General features: G+C 63.7%; 2 protein-coding genes across 6 annotated transcripts in view; one reads left to right on the top strand and one right to left on the bottom strand.

Annotated features, from left to right (window-relative positions):
• Nucleotides 1-591, bottom strand: part of LOC125454701 (uncharacterized protein C2orf81 homolog) — a 36280-nt gene extending 35689 nt beyond the window's left edge. For all 3 annotated transcript variants that reach the window (XM_059650752.1, XM_059650753.1, XM_059650754.1), the window contains exon 1: nucleotides 484-591. The gene's annotated coding sequence lies outside the window, so the exon portion shown is untranslated. The remainder of the gene's footprint in view (nucleotides 1-483) is intronic.
• wdr54 (WD repeat domain 54) overlaps nucleotides 539-13045 on the top strand; it is a 90894-nt gene continuing 78387 nt past the window's right edge. For all 3 annotated transcript variants that reach the window (XM_059650762.1, XM_059650757.1, XM_059650756.1), the window contains exon 1: nucleotides 539-604. The gene's annotated coding sequence lies outside the window, so the exon portion shown is untranslated. The remainder of the gene's footprint in view (nucleotides 605-13045) is intronic.

Genomic DNA, 13045 nt, shown 5'->3' with positions numbered 1-13045 from the left:
TTACCCCTCTTCGGGGTATTTACCCTCTCACAGGGATATTTACCCCTCTCACAGGGATATTTACCCCTCTCACCCGGATATTTACCCTCTCTCAGGGATATTTACCCTCTCTCAGGGATATTTACCCCTCTCACAGGGGTATTTACCCTCTCACAGGGATATTTACCCTCTCTCAGGGATATTTACCCCTCTCACCCGGATATTTACCCTCTCTCAGGGATATTTACCCTCTCACAGGGATATTTACCCCTCTCTCAGGGGTATTTACCCTCTCACCCGGATATTTACCCTCTCTCAGGGATATTTACCCCTCTCACAAGGATATTTACCCCTCTCTCAGGGGTATTTACCCTCTCACAGGGGTATTTACCCTCTCACAAGGATATTTACCCCTCTCTCAGGGGTATTTACCCTCTCACAGGGATATTTACCGTCTGTCAGGGGTATTTACCCTCTCACAGGGATATTTACCGTCTCTCTTACCTGACTCGCCGCCGTCTCCTGGAAACGCCCCGCCCCATGACGCAATGACGTTGCTGGCGGCCGGTGTCATGGAAACAGCGGCCTGAGAGAGGGAGAGCTGCGAACAACCGGGACCAGCCAGGTCAGAGAGCGAGAGAGAGACTGACCCCCCTCTCAGAGAAAGAGAGGCCCCCCGCCCAGAGAGAGAGAGAGAGAGACCGGCCCCCCTCCCAGAGAGAGAGAGAGAGAGAGAGACCGGCCCCCCTCTCTGAGACGGACTGACCCCCCCCCTCAGAGAGAGAGAGAGACCGACCCCCCTCTCAGAGAGAGAGAGAGCGCGAGCGACCCCCTTCTCAGAGAGAGAGGGAGGGAGAGCGACCCCCCTCTCGGAGAGAGGGAGAGCGAGAGCGACCCCCCCCTCTCGGAGAGAGAGAGAGAGAGCGCGAGAGCGACCCCCCTCTCGGAGAGAGAGAGAGCGAGAGCGACCCCCCTCTCGGAGAGAGAGAGAGCGACCCCCCTCTCGGGGAGAGAGAGAGCGACCCCCCTCTCGGAGAGAGAGTGAGAGAGAGAGAGAGCGACCCCCCTCTTGGAGAGAGAGAGAGAAAGAGAGCGACCCCCCTCTCGGAGAGAGAGCGACCCCCCTCTCGGGGAGAGAGAGAGAGAGAAAGAGAGCGACCCCCCTCTCGGAGAGAGAGCGACCCCCCTCGCAGAGAGAGAGAGAGAGAGAGCGACACACCTCTCGGAGAGAGAGAGAGAGATCGCGACCCACCTCTCGGAGAGAGAGAGAGAGAGAGCGCGACCCCCCTCGCAGAGAGAGAGAGAGAGAGCGACACACCTCTCGGAGAGAGAGAGAGAGATCGCGACCCACCTCTCGGAGAGAGAGAGAGAGAGAGCGCGACCCACCTCTCGGGGAGAGAGAGAGAGAGAGAGAGCGCGACCCACCTCTTGGGGGGAGAGAGAGAGAGAGAGAGAGTGACCCCTCCTCTCGGAGAGAGAGAGAGAGAGTGACCCCCCTCTCAGGGAGAGAGAGAGAGAGAGAGAGCGCGCGACCCACCTTTCGGAGAGAGAGAGAGAGAGAGCGCGACCCACCTCTCGGAGAGAGAGAGCGCGACCCCCCCTCTCGGAGAGAGAGAGAGAAAGAGCAACCCCCCTCCCGGGGGGGGAGAGAGAGAGAGTGACCCCACCTCTCGGGGAGAGAGAGAGAGAGTGACCCACCTCTCGGAGAGAGAGAGAGAGATCGCGACCCACCTCTCGGAGAGAGAGAGAGAGAGAGAGAGAGCGCGACCCACCTCTCGGAGAGAGAGAGAGAGAGAGAGCGCGACCCACCTCTCGGGGGGAGAGAGAGAGAGAGAGAGAGAGAGAGTGACCCCTCCTCTCAGAGAGAGAGAGAGAGTGACCCCCCTCTCAGGGAGAGAGAGAGAGAGAGAGAGAGCGCGACCCACCTCTCGGGGAGAGAGAGAGAGAGAGCGCGACCCACCTTTCGGAGAGAGAGAGAGAGAGCGCGACCCACCTCTCGGAGAGAGAGAGCGCGACCCCCCCTCTCGGAGAGAGAGAGAGAAAGAGCAACCCCCCTGCCGGGGGGAGAGAGAGAGAGTGACCCCACCTCTCGGGGAGAGAGAGAGAGAGTGACCCCCCTCTCGGGGAGAGAGAGAGAGAGAGTGACCCCCCTCTCGGGGAGAGAGAGAGAGAGAGCGACCCCCCTCTCGGGGAGAGAGAGAGAGAGAGCGATCCCCCTCTCGGGGAGAGCGAGAGAGAGAGCGATCCCCCTCTCGGAGAGAGAGAGAGAGAGAGAGAGCTATCCCCCTCTCAGAGAGAGAGAGAGAGAGCGACCCCCCCTCTAGGAGAGAGAGAGAGAGTGACCCCCCTCTCGGAGAGAGAGAGAGAGAGAGAGAGAGTGACCCCCCTCTCGGAGAGAGAGAGAGAGAGAGCGACCCCCCCTCTCGGAGAGAGAGAGAGAGAGCGACCCCCCCTCTCGGAGAGAGAGAGAGAGAGCGACCCCCCTCTCGGAGAGAGAGAGAGAGAGCGACCCCCCTCTCGGAGAGAGAGAGAGAGAGCGACCCCCCTCTCGGAGTGAGAGCGACCCCCCTCTCGGAGTGAGAGCGACCCCCCTCTCGGAGAGAGAGCGACCCCCCTCTCGGAGAGAGAGCGACCCCCCTCTCGGAGAGAGAGCGACCCCCCTCTCGGAGAGAGAGCGACCCCCCTCTCGGAGAGAGAGCGACCCCCCTCTCGGAGAGAGAGCGACCCCGCTCTCGGAGAGAGAGCGACCCACCTCTCTGAGAGAGAGAGAGAGCGACCCACCTCTCTGAGAGAGAGAGAGACCAACCCCCCTCTCAGAGAGACGGACCAACCCACCTCTCAGAGAGAGAGCGACCGACCCCCCATCTCAGAGAGAGAGAGACCGACCCCCCTCTCAGAGAGAGAGAGAGTGTGAGACCGGCCCCCCTCTCGGAGAGAGAGAGAGAGAGAGACCGGCCCCCCTCTCGGAGAGAGAGAGAGCGAGACCGACCCCCATCTCAGAGAGAGCGAGACCGACCCCCCATCTCAGAGAGAGAGAGACCGACCCCCCTCTCAGAGAGAGAGAGAGTGTGAGACCGGCCCCCCTCTCGGAGAGAGAGAGAGACCGGCCCCCCTCTCGGAGAGAGAGAGAGACCGGCCCCCCTCTCGGAGAGAGAGAGAGACCGGCCCCCCTCTCGGAGAGAGAGAGAGACCGGCCCCCCTCTCGGAGAGAGAGAGAGACCGGCCCCCCTCTCGGAGAGAGAGAGAGACCGGCCCCCCTCTCGGAGAGAGAGAGAGACCGGCCCCCCTCTCGGAGAGAGAGAGAGACCGGCCCCCCTCTCGGAGAGAGAGAGAGACCGGCCCCCCTCTCGGAGAGAGAGAGAGACCGGCCCCCCTCTCGGAGAGAGAGAGAGAGCGACCCACCTCTCTGAGAGAGAGAGAGAGCGACCCACCTCTCTGAGAGAGAGAGAGACCAACCCCCCTCTCAGAGAGACGGACCAACCCACCTCTCAGAGAGAGAGCGACCGACCCCCCATCTCAGAGAGAGAGAGACCGACCCCCCTCTCAGAGAGAGAGAGAGAGTGTGAGACCGGCCCCCCTCTCGGAGAGAGAGAGAGAGAGAGAGACCAGCCCCCCTCTCGGAGAGAGAGAGAGCGAGACCGACCCCCATCTCAGAGAGAGCGAGACCGACCCCCCATCTCAGAGAGAGAGAGACCGACCCCCCTCTCAGAGAGAGAGAGAGTGTGAGACCGGCCCCCCTCTCGGAGAGAGAGAGAGAGAGAGAGACCGGCCCCCCTCTCGGAGAGAGAGAGAGAGAGAGAGACCGGCCCCCCTCTCGGAGAGAGAGAGAGAGAGAGAGAGACCGGCCCCCCTCTCGGAGAGAGAGAGAGAGAGACCGGCCCCCCTCTCGGAGAGAGAGAGAGAGAGACCGGCCCCCCTCTCGGAGAGAGAGAGAGAGAGACCGGCCCGCCTCTCGGAGAGAGAGAGAGACCGGCCCCCCTCTCGGGGAGAGAGAGAGAGAGAGAGACCGGCCCCCCACTCAGAGAGAGAGAGCGAGGGACCCCCCTCTCGGGGAGAGAGAGAGCGAGGGACCCCCCTCTCGGGGAGAGAGAGAGAGCGACCCCCCTCTCGGACAGAGAGAGAGAGAGAGAGCGACCCCCCTCTCGGAGAGAGAGAGAGCGACCCCCCTCTCGGAGAGAGAGAGAGAGAGAGAGAGAGAGAGAGCGACCCCCCTCTCGGAGAGAGAGAGAGCGTCCCCCCTCTCGGAGAGAGAGAGATAGAGCGCGACCCCCCTCTCGGAGAGAGAGAGATAGAGCGCGACCCCCCTCTTGGAGAGAGAGAGCGCGAACCCCCTCTCGGGGAGAGAGAGAGAGAGAGAGAGAGAGTGTGAACGAACCTCCTCTCGGGGAGAGAGAGAGAGAGCGACGCCCCCTCTCGGGGAGTGAGAGAGAGAGTGAGAGAGAGCGACCCACCCCCCTCTCAGAGAGAGAGACCGGCCCCCCTCCCAGAGATAGAGAGAGAGAGACCGACCCCCCTCTCAGAGAGAGAGAGACCGACCCCCCTCCCAGAGAGAGAGACCGACCCCCCTCCCAGAGAGAGACCGGTCCCCGTCCCAGAGAGAGAGAGAGAGAGAGAGACCGGCCCCCCTCCCAGAGAGAGAGAGAGAGAGACAGACCCCATCTCAGAGAGAGAGACAGACCCCATCTCAGAGAGAGAGAGAGAGAGAGACCGGCCCCCCTCCCAGAGAGAGAGAGAGAGAGAGAGAGACAGACCCCCACTCAGAGAGAGAGAGAGACCGACCCCCCTCTCAGAGAGAGAGAGAGCGCGCGAGCGACCCCCTTCTCAGAGAGAGAGAGAGAGGGAGAGAGAGAGAGTGAGAGAGAGCGACCCCCCTCTCTGAGAGAGAGAGAGAGCGAGAGCGACCCCCCTCTCGGAGAGAGAGAGAGCGCGAGAGCGACCCCCTCTCGGAGAGAGAGAGAGCGAGAGCGACCCCCCTCTCGGAGAGAGGGAGAGCGGAGAGCGACCCCCCTCTCGGAGAGAGGAGAGCGAGAGCGACCCCCCTCTCGGAGAGAGGGAGAGCGAGAGCGACCCCCCTCTCGGAGAGAGGGAGAGCGAGAGCGACCCCCCTCTCGGAGAGAGGGAGAGCGAGAGCGACCCCCCTCTCGGAGAGAGGGAGAGCTGAGAGCGACCCCCCTCTCGGAGAGAGGGAGAGCGAGAGCGACCCCCCTCTCGAGAGAGGGAGAGCGAGAGCGACCCCCGTCTCGGAGAGAGGGAGAGAGAGAGAGAGCGACCCCCCTCTCGGAGAGAGAGAGAGCGACCCCCCTCTCGGGGAGAGAGAGAGCGAGAGCGACCCCCCTCTCGGAGAGAGAGAGAGCGAGAGCAACCCCCCTCTCGGAGAGAGAGAGAGCGAGAGCGACCCCCCTCTCGGAGAGAGAGAGAGCGAGAGCGACCCCCCTCTCGGAGAGAGAGAGAGCGAGAGCGACCCCCCTCTCGGAGAGAGAGAGAGAGCGAGAGCGACCCCCCTCTCGGAGAGGAGCGAGAGCGACCCCCCTCTCGGAGAGAGCGAGAGCGACCCCCCTCTCGGGGGGAGAGAGAGAGAGAGAGAGAGAGAGCGACCCCCTCTCGGAGAGAGAGAGAGAGAGAGAGCGACCCCCCTCTCGGGGAGAGAGAGAGAGAGAGAGAGAGAGAGCGACCCACCTCTCGGAGAGAGAGCGACCCCCGCTCTCGGAGAGGGAGCGACCCCCCTCGCAGAGAGAGAGCGACCCACCTCTCTGAGAGAGAGAGAGAGAGAGATCGCGACCCACCTCTCGGAGAGAGAGAGAGAGAGAGAGAGAGAGCGCGCGACCCACCTCTCGGAGAGAGAGAGAGAGAGAGAGCGACCCCCCCTATCGGAGAGAGAAAGAGAGGAGAGCGACGCCCCTCTTGGAGGGGAGAGAGAGAGCAACCCCCTCTCGGGGAGAGAGAGAGAGAGAGAGAGAGAGAGAGCAACCCCCCTCTCGGAGAGAGAGAGGAGAGAGAGTGTGACCCCTCCTCTCGGAGAGAGAGAGAGAGTGACCCCTCCTCTCGGAGAGAGAGAGAGAGAGAGTGACCCCTCCTCTCGAGAGAGAGAGAGAGAGTGACCCCCCTCTCGGGGAGAGAGAGAGAGAGAGAGAGAGAGCGATCCCCCTCTCGGGGAGAGAGAGAGAGAGAGAGCGACCCCCTCTTCGGAGAGAGAGAGAGAGAGAGCGACCCCCCTCTCGGAGAGAGAGAGAGAGAGAGCGACCCCCCTCTCGGAGAGAGAGAGAGCGAGAGCGACCCCCCTCTCGGAGAGAGAGAGACCCCGCTCTCGGAGAGGAGAGCGACCCCCCTCGCAGACAGAGAGAGAGAGAGAGAGCGACCCACCTCTCTGAGAGAGAGCGACCCCCCTCGCAGAGAGAGAGAGAGAGCGACCCACCTATCTGAGAGAGAGAGAGAGAGAGACAGAGAGAGCGACCCCCTCCCAGAGAGAGACCGGCCCCCGTCCAGAGAGAGAGAGACCGGCCCCATCCCAGAGAGAGAGAGAGAGATTGGCCCCCCTCCCAGAGAGAGAGAGAGAGAGAGACCGACCCCATCTCAGAGAGTGAGAGACCGGCCCCCCTCTCTGAGAGACGGACCGACCCCCCCCTCTCAGAGAGAGAGAGAGAGACCGACCACCCTCTCAGAGAGAGAGAGAGAGAGAGAGAGCGCGAGCGACCCCCCCCCCCTCTCAGAGAGAGCGAACCCCCTCTCGGGGAGAGAGAGAGAGAGCGAACCCCCTCTCGGAGAGAGAGAGAGCGAACCCCCTCTCGGAGAGAGAGAGAGCGAACCCCCTCTCGGAGAGAGAGAGAGAGAAGGGACCCCCCTCTCGGAGAGAGAGAGAGTGAGAGCGACCCCCCTCTCGGAGAGAGAGAGAGAGCGGCAGCGACCCCCCTCTCGGAGAGAGAGAGCGAGAGCGACCCCCCTCTCGGAGACAGAGAGCGAGAGCGACCCACCTCTCGGAGAGAGAGGAGAGCGACCCCCCCCTATCGGAGAGAGAGAAAGAGAGAGAGAGAGCACCCCCCTCTCGGGGAGAGAGAGAGAGAGAGTGACCCCTCCTCTCGGAGAGAGAGAGAGAGTGACCCCTCCTCTCGGAGAGAGAGAGAGAGTGACCCCTCCTCTCGGGGAGAGAGAGAGAGAGAGTGACCCCCCCTCTCGGGGAGAGAGAGAGAGAGAGAGAGCGATCCCCCTCTCGGGGAGAGAGAGAGAGAGGAGAGAGAGAGAGAGAGAGAGAGCGACCCCCCTCTCGGAGAGAGAGAGAGAGAGAGAGCGACCCCCCCTCTCGGAGAGAGAGAGAGAGAGCGACCCCCCTCTCGGGGAGAGAGAGAGAGAGAGAGAGAGAGCGATCCCCCTCTCGGGGAGAGAGAGAGAGAGAGAGAGAGAGAGAGCGACCCCCCTCTCGGAGAGAGAGAGAGAGAGAGCGACCCCCCTCTCGGGAGAGAGAGAGAGAGAGCGACCCCCCTCTCGAGAGAGAGAGAGAGGAGAGAGCGACCCCCCTCGCGGAGAGAGAGAGCGACCTCCCTCTCGGGGAGAGAGAGAGAGAGAGAGCGACCCCCCTCTCGGAGAGAGAGAGAGAGAGAGCGACCCCCCCTCTCGGAGAGAGAGAGAGAGAGCGACCCCCCTCTCGGAGAGAGAGAGAGAGAGAGCGACCCCCCTCTCGGAGAGAGAGAGAGAGAGAGCGACCCCCCTCTCGGAGAGAGAGAGAGAGAGAGCGCCCCCCCTCTCGGAGAGAGAGAGAGAGCGACCCCCGCTCTCGGAGAGAGAGCGACCCCGCTCTCGGAGAGAGAGCGACCCCGCTCTCGGAGAGAGAGCGACCCCGCTCTCGAGAGAGAGCGACCCCGCTCTCGGAGAGAGAGCGACCCCGCTCTCGGAGAGAGAGCGACCCCGCTCTCGGAGAGAGAGCGACCCCGCTCTCGGAGAGAGAGGCGACCCCGCTCTCGGAGAGGGAGCGACCCCCCCTCGCAGAGAGAGAAGAGATCGCGACCCACCTCTCAGAGAGAGAGAGAGATCGCGACCCACCTCTCAGAGAGAGAGAGAGATCGCGACCCACCTCTCAGAGAGAGAGAGAGCGCGACCCACCTCTCGGAGAGAGAGAGAGCGACCCCACCTATCGGAGAGAGAGAAAGAGAGAGAGCAACGCCCCTCTTGGGGGGGAGAGAGAGAGCAACCCCCCTCTCGGGGAGAGAGAGAGAGAGAGCAACCCCCCTCTCGGGGAGAGAGAGAGAGAGAGAGAGTGTGACCCCTCCTCTCGGAGAGAGAGAGAGAGAGAGAGAGAGTGACCCCCTCTCGGGGAGAGAGAGAGAGTGACCCCCCTCTCGGGGAGAGAGAGAGAGAGAGAGAGCGATCCCCCTCTCGGGGAGAGAGAGAGAGAGAGAGCGATCCCCTCTCGGAGAGAGAGAGAGAGAGAGAGCGACCCCCCTCTCGGGGAGAGAGAGAGAGAGCGACCCCCCCCTCTCGGGGAGAGAGAGAGAGAGAGAGCAACCCCCCTCTCGGAGAGAGAGAGAGAGAGTGTGACCCCTCCTCTCGGAGAGAGAGAGAGAGAGTGACCCCCCCTCTCGGGGAGAGAGGAGAGTGACCCCCCTCTCGGGGAGAGAGAGAGAGAGAGAGAGAGCGATCCCCCTCTCGGGGAGAGAGAGAGAGAGAGAGAGCGACCCCACTCTCGGAGAGAGAGCGACCCCCCTTGCAGAGAGAGAGAGAGAGAGCGACCCCCCCTCGTAGAGAGAGAGAGAGAGAGCGACCCACCTCTCTGAGAGAGAGAGAGAGAGAGCGCGACCCACCTCTCGAGAGAGAAAGAGCGACCCCCCTCTCGGAGAGAGAGCGACCCCCCCTCTCGGAGAGAGAGCGACCCCCCTCGCAGACAGAGAGAGAGAGAGAGCGACCCCACCTCTCTGAGAGAGAGCGACCCCCCTCGCAGAGAGAGAGAGAGAGCGACCCACCTATCTGAGAGAGAGAGAGAGAGACAGAGAGAGCGACCCCCCTCCCAGAGAGAGACCGGCCCCCGTCCCAGAGAGAGAGAGACCGGGCCCCGTCCCAGAGAGAGAGAGAGAGAGAGAGATTGGCCCCCCTCCCAGAGAGAGAGAGAGAGAGAGACCGACCCCATCTCAGAGAGAGAGAGACCGGCCCCCCCTCTCTGAGAGACGGACCGGACCCCCCCCCTCTCAGAGAGAGAGAGAGACCGACCACCCTCTCAGAGAGAGAGAGAGAGAGAGAGCGCGAGCGACCCCCCCCCCCCCTCTCAGAGAGAGCGAACCCCCTCTCGGGGAGAGAGAGAGAGCGAACCCCCTCTCGGAGAGAGAGAGAGAGAGAGAGGGACCCCCCTCTCGGAGAGAGAGAGAGTGAGAGCGACCCCCCCTCTCGGAGAGAGAGCGAGAGCGACCCCCCTCTCGGAGAGAGAGAGCGAGAGCGACCCCCCCTCTCGGAGAGAGAGAGCGAGAGCGACCCCCCTCTCGGGGGGGGAGAGAGAGAGAGAGAGAGAGAGAGGGAGAGAGAGAGAGAGCGAGAGCGACCCCCCTCTCGGAGAGAGGGAGAGCGAGAGCGACCCCCCTCTCGGAGAGAGGGAGAGCGAGAGAGAGCGACCCCCGTCTCGGAGAGAGAGAGAGAGAGAGACCCCCCTCTCGGGAGAGAGAGAGAGAGAGAGAGACCGACCCCCCCTCTCGGAGGGAGAGAGAGAGAGAGAGAGAGAGAGAGAGAGCGACCCCCCCTCTCGGGGGGAGAGAGACAGAGACAGAGAGCGACCCCCCTCTCGGGGAGAGGAGAGAGAGAGAGAGCGACCCCCCCTCTCAGAGAGAGAGAGAGCGACCCCCCCTCTCAGAGAGAGAGAGAGCGACCCCCCTCTCAGAGAGAGAGAGAGCGACCCCCCTCTCAGAGAGAGAGAGAGAGCGACCCCCCTCTCAGAGAGAGAGAGAGCGACCCCCCTCTCAGAGAGAGAAGAGAGCGACCCCCTCTCAGAGAGAGAGGAGAGCGACCCCCCTCTCAGAGAGAGAGAGAGCGACCCCCTCTCAGGAGAGAGAGAGAGCGACCCCCCCTCTCAGAGAGAGAGAGAGAGAGCGACCCCCCCTCTCAGAGAGAGAGAGAGAGAGAGCGACCGCCCCCCTCAGAGAGAGAGAGAGAGAGCGCCCCCCCCTCTCAGAGAGAGAGCGAGAGAGAGCGACCCCCCCTCTCAGAGAGAGAGCGAGAGAGAGCGACCCCCCTCTCAGAGAGAGAGCCGAGAGAGAGCGACCCCCCTCTCAGAGACAGTGCGAGAGAGAGCGACCCCCCTCTCAGAGTGAGAGCGAGAGAGAGCGCCCCCCCTCTCAGAGAGAGCGCGACCCCCTCTGAGAGAGAGAGCGCGACCCCCTCTGAGAGAGAGAGCGCGACCCCCCTCTCAGAGAGAGAGCGCGACCCCCTCTCAGAGAGAGAGTGCGACCCCCCCTCTCAGAGAGAGAGCGCGACCCCCCTCTCAGAGAGAGCGCGACCCCCTCTCAGAGAGAGAGCGCGAACCCCCCCTCTCAGAGAGAGAGCGCGACCCCCCTCTCAGAGAGAGAGCGCGACCCCCTCTCAGAGAGAGAGCGCGACCCCCCCCTCTCAGAGAGAGAGCGCGACCCCCCTCTCAGAGAGAGAGCGCGACCCCCCCTCTCAGAGAGAGAGCGCGACCCCCCTCTCAGAGAGAGAGCGCGACCCCCCTCTCAGAGAGAGAGCGCGACCCCCCCCTCTCAGAGAGAGAGCGCGACCCCCCTCTCAGAGAGAGAGCGCGACCCCCCCTCTCAGAGAGAGAGCGACCCCCCTCTCAGAGAGAGAGCGACAGCGACCCACCTCTCGGAGAGAGAGAGGAGAGAGCGCGACCCACCTCTCGGGGAGAGAGAGAGAGAGAGAGCGACCCCCCCTATCGGGGAGAGGAGAGGGAGAGAGAGAGAAAGAGGGAGAGCGATCCCCCTCTCGGAGAGAGAGAGAGAGAGAGCGACGCCCCTCTCGGCGGGGGGTGGAGAGAGAGAGAGAGAGCAAACCCCCTCTCGGAGAGAGAGAGAGACAGTGAACCCCCCTCTTGGAGAGAGAGAGAGAGAGGGTGAGAGAGCGACCCCCCTCTCGGGGAGAGAGAGAGAGAGAGACCCCTCCTCTTGGAGGGAGAGAGAGAGAGTGACCCCTCCTCTCGAGAGAGAGAGAGAGAGAGTGACCCCTCCTCTCGGTGAGAGAGAGAGAGAGAGAGAGCACGACCCCCTCTCGGAGAGAGAGAGAGAGCGACCCCCTCACATAGAGAGAAAGCGAGCGCGACCCCCCCTCTCGGAGAGAGAGAGAGAGAGAGAGAAAGAGAGCGACCCCCCCTCTCAGAGAGAGAGAGAGAGCGACCCCCCGTCTCGGGGCGAGAGAGAGAGCGACCCCCCGTCTCGGGGAGAGAGAGAGAGCGACCCCCCGTCTCGGGGAGAGAGAGAGAGAGAGAGCGCGATCCCCCTCTCGGGGAGAGAGCGAGAGAGAGCGAGAGGAGAGCGACCCCCCCCTCTCAGAGAGAGAGCAAGAGAGAGTGACCCCCTCTCAGAGGAGAGAGAGCGACCCCCCCTCTCAGAGAGAGAACGTCCCCCCTCTCAGAGAGAGAACGACCCCCCCTCTCAGAGAGAGAGCGACCCCCCCCCCCTCGGGGAGGAGAGAGAGAGAGAGAGAGAGAGCGACCCCACTCTCCGGGGAGAGAGAGAGAGAGACCCCCCTCTCGGAGAGAGAGAGAGACACCCTCTCAGAGAGAGAGACCCCCTCTCTCAGAGAGAGAGAGAGAGAGAGAGAGAGAGAGAGCGACCCCCCCCTCAGAGAGAAAGAGAGCGACCCCCCCTCAGAGAGCGAGAGAGCGACCCCCCCTCTCAGAGAGAGAGCGAGAGAGAGTGACCCCCCTCTCAGAGAGAGAGAGCGACCCCCCCTCTCAGAGAGAGAACGACCCTCCTCTCAGAGAGAGAGCGACAGCGACCCACCTCTCGGAGAGAGAGAGAGAGAGCGAACCCCCTCTCGGAGAGAGAGAGTGAACCCCCTCTCGGGAGGAGAGAGAGAGAGGGACCCCCCTCTCGGAGAGAGTGAGAGAGAGCGACCCCGTCTCTGAGAGAGAGAGAGAGAGTGAGAGCGACCCCCCACTCGAAGAGAGAGAGCGAGAGCGACCTCCCTCTTGGAGAGAGAGAGAGCGAGAGCGACCCCCCTCTCGGAGAGAGGGAGAGCGAGAGCGACCCCCCCTCTCGAGAGAGGGAAGCGAGAGCGACCCCCTCTCGGAGAGAGGGAGAGCGAGAGCGACCCCCTCTCGGAGAGAGGGAGAGCGAGGAGCGACCCCCCTCTCGGAGAGAGGGAGAGCGAGGAGCGACCCCCGTCTCGAGAGAGGAGAGAGAGAGAGAGAGCGACCCCCCTCTCGGAGAGAGAGAGAGAGAGAGAGACCCCCCTCTCAGAGAGAGAGAGAGAGAGAGCGAACCCCCCTCTCAGAGAGAGAGAGCGACCCCCCTCTCAGAGAGAGAGAGAGAGAGAGAGCGACCCCCCCTCTCAGAGAGAGAGAGAGAGCGCGAGCGCGACCCTCCTCTCAGAGAGAGAGAGCGCGACCCCGCTCTCAGAGAGAGAGAGAGAGAGAGAGCGACCCCCCCTCTCAGAGAGAGAGCGACCCCCCCTCCTCAGAGAGAGAGCGACCCCCCCTCTCAGAGAGAGAGCGACCCCCCTCTCAGAGAGAGAGCGAGAGACAGCGACCCCCCTCTCAGAGAGAGAGAGCGACCCCCCTCTCAGAGAGAGAGCGCGACCCCCCTCTCAGAGAGAGAGCGACCCCCCTCTCAGAGAGAGAGCGACCCCCCTCTCAGAGAGAGAGCGCGACCCCCCTCTCAGAGAGAGAGCGACCCCCCCTCTCAGAGACAGAGCGCGACCCCCTCTCAGTGAGAGCGCGACCCCCATCTCAGTGAGAGAGCGCGACCCCCCTCTCAGTGAGAGAGCGCGACCCCCCTCTCAGTGAGAGAGCGCGACCCCCCTCTCAGTGAGAGAGCGCGACCCCCCTCTCAGAGAGAGAGCGCGTGACCCCCCTCTCAGAGAGAGAGCGCGTGACCCCCCCTCTCAGAGAGAGAGCGACCCCCCT

This window comes from Stegostoma tigrinum, chromosome 1 (assembly GCF_030684315.1).
Source record: "Stegostoma tigrinum isolate sSteTig4 chromosome 1, sSteTig4.hap1, whole genome shotgun sequence".
Lineage (NCBI taxonomy): Eukaryota > Metazoa > Chordata > Chondrichthyes > Orectolobiformes > Stegostomatidae > Stegostoma > Stegostoma tigrinum.
Note: the sequence above shows the minus strand (reverse complement) of the source record. Positions and strands in the feature narration are given on the sequence as shown.